Source organism: Gossypium hirsutum, chromosome A08 (genome assembly GCF_007990345.1).
Source record: "Gossypium hirsutum isolate 1008001.06 chromosome A08, Gossypium_hirsutum_v2.1, whole genome shotgun sequence".
NCBI classification, from domain to species: domain Eukaryota; kingdom Viridiplantae; phylum Streptophyta; class Magnoliopsida; order Malvales; family Malvaceae; genus Gossypium; species Gossypium hirsutum.
Window position 1 is genome coordinate 39993333 of NC_053431.1, and position 2862 is coordinate 39996194.

Genomic DNA, 2862 nt, shown 5'->3' on the forward strand with positions numbered 1-2862 from the left:
AATCAGCATGTCATAAAACATAAGAAAATAGGATGAGGTTTAATTTACGAGCCTTGGGACAAAAGTACAAATATGCGAAACTTTAGGGGCAAAATGGTAATTTTGCCAAAGTTCGTATTAGGGGCTGTTTTGATGAATGTATGTATTAAATAAATTAATTTGGCATTATAGATCAAGAGAAATGAGATTCAAGTCGCGATCGAGGGAAAAACAAAGTTTACGAGGAATAGGCTCGATTGCTAATATTTTGTATCGAGGTAAGCTCATGTGTAAATAAGGTAACATAATTTTTATTTTAAGTGATTTAATGTTATTTATATGACATGATACTTATTATCATGAAATATGATGTTTTATGAATTATTATTTGGTGATATGCAAATTATGTGAACAACTTGATAAGTATGAGATGTTAGCAAATATTGATTTCTATATTTCGAAGAAGGCGATCGAAATGTGTAATTGAAAAGAATCCCGTTTGGACCTTGGGAATAGAATAGGGTACAAGTGACATGTCACTAGAATGGTTGAGTTCCGAACTCGTTGAGTTGAGTCTGAGTTCGTGAGTGTAACTAGGCATCCGAGCTTGTTGATTTGAGTCCGAGTTCACTTATGGATGCGAACGCCCGAGCTCGTTGAGTTGAGTTCGAGTTTGTTTATGGGCGGGTTACATGGTAGCTTGGCTACATAGATTCAAAAGCTAATGAGCTTGTTTAGCTATGAGTATAGCACTTATGTGCACACTATCCGCGTATCCGAAATTATATTCTGATGTGTTCAACGGGAGAATCCTAAGAGAATATTGAGAATGCTTAAAACGAAAGTGATTCGATGATGAATGTGTTGAAAAAGTGAAAATGGATAGGTATGTGTTTAATTCTTGGTTGAGAACTTGGTGAGACAAAATTGTGGTAAGATAGTAAGTATTCTTATGTTATGTGTGTCTTAATGATGTTTATGTTGGATTGCATGATTATGTTACTTATTATTTACATGTGAGCTTACTAAGCATTTATGCTTACTCCCTTCTTTTTCTTCATTATAGTTTTGACAAGCCGACTTGAGAATCGGGATAGGTCGAAGGCTCGTTCACACTATCCGAAGACTTAAATTGGTAAAATGGCTTGTATATTTTGAGTGTGGCATGTATAGCAATATACTCACTTTGTATAAATGATCATATGATATGGTTATGGTTTTGTAAGAAAAGGGTTTGTAAATGATTAGTTATTGGAATGGCTAATCAAGTTTATATATGATAACATGTATGCTTTATGTCTTAACTAAACCATGAAAATCCTTGGAAAGGTAAAATTGGCCACAAAACAGAATATTGCTGCAGCAATGACGTGAATTTGAAAAATTACTAAAAATAGTAAGAAATGGAATTAAATGATGAATAAGTTATGAAATCGAAGCTTGATGAGTTTATTTTCATATGGATGAAACAAAACAGGTAAATGAGTTATATTTTATGAGAAACAAACTACATAATCATTGAAACTCTGTACAGGGAGATATCTGATTCGTAATACACAAGGGTCAGAGTAGTCGAACCCTGAAACAATGGAGACTTTAACTAATAAACTGTACTAATTGGCTTGACCAGAAATTCTAGAAAAAAATTAGTAGATAGATATATGAGTCTATTTTCAGGGAAAATTTATGGAATTGGATTTCGAGTTTCGTAACTCGAGATATGAATTTTTAAGCGACTGTGACGCAGTTAGCCAGCTTGTCTGGAAATTCTGAAATAAATTGTTTAAGCTGTTTAATTAATGAATTAAGTTTAGTAACACCTCAAACTCGACTCTGGTGAGGGTCTCGGGCGTGAGGGAGTTACATTTGGTGGTATCAGAGCAGGTTTAGTCGGTTCTCGGACTAACGTGTTGTATGTACGGGTTTTGCTATACATGCCATATATATTGTGATAGTGTGATGACTTCTGACCTTTTAAATGATTTCTTTATAGTAAATGGATCCCGACCCAGCTGTGGCTGATGATGTAGAGAGTAATGCACCAGCTCTGGCTGAAGGGGCGATGCCAACTGAAAATTCACCTCCTACTGTTGGTCAAGGAGGAGGAGAAGGGGCTCGGAAAGCCTTTCTGTAACACCCCTTACCCGTAACCGAGGCTGGGATAAGGTACGAGGCATTACCGGACAAACATACAAACATTAAACTAAAATACGGGCCATAAAATTTCATTCATATTTCAAAACATTCATTCACTTACACATAGTCCCTTATTTGAGTCTACGAAGCCCAAATTCACTTACACATAGTCCCTTATTTGAGTCTACGAAGCCCAAAACATACTTTAAAAAGGATTCGGGACTAAATCAAGAACTTACGAAAATCTTGGAAATTTCATGCTTTAAGGCTCCACATGCCCGTGTCCCAAAGTCGTGTTCCATACACGGCTGAGACACATGGTCGTGTCTCTGCCTGTGTGGAATATACCTAGGCTATTTTCCAAGCTTTGGTCAACCTTAATCTCTTACACACTTATACAAAATCAAAAGCATATAACATGGTGTTCATTTAATGATTAAATATTCTCAATTAAACCACAAACATAGCATTTGTATGTCATCATACATGTATCTCTCATACTCATTTTACCTTGTTTATTATAGTACCACTTATACATTTATACCAAGATTATCATCTTACAAAATATCTTCAACTTAATCATCAAGCATTCATATTTAAAACTAGATCATATCTTTATAAAATACCACAATTCAGATACGCAAAATAACATGTTTGCCTGAAACATTTCAATTCAACTCCATACCTAACAAGCATTACATTGAGACTAGTCATATATATATATACATGTCATGATACATATCATTC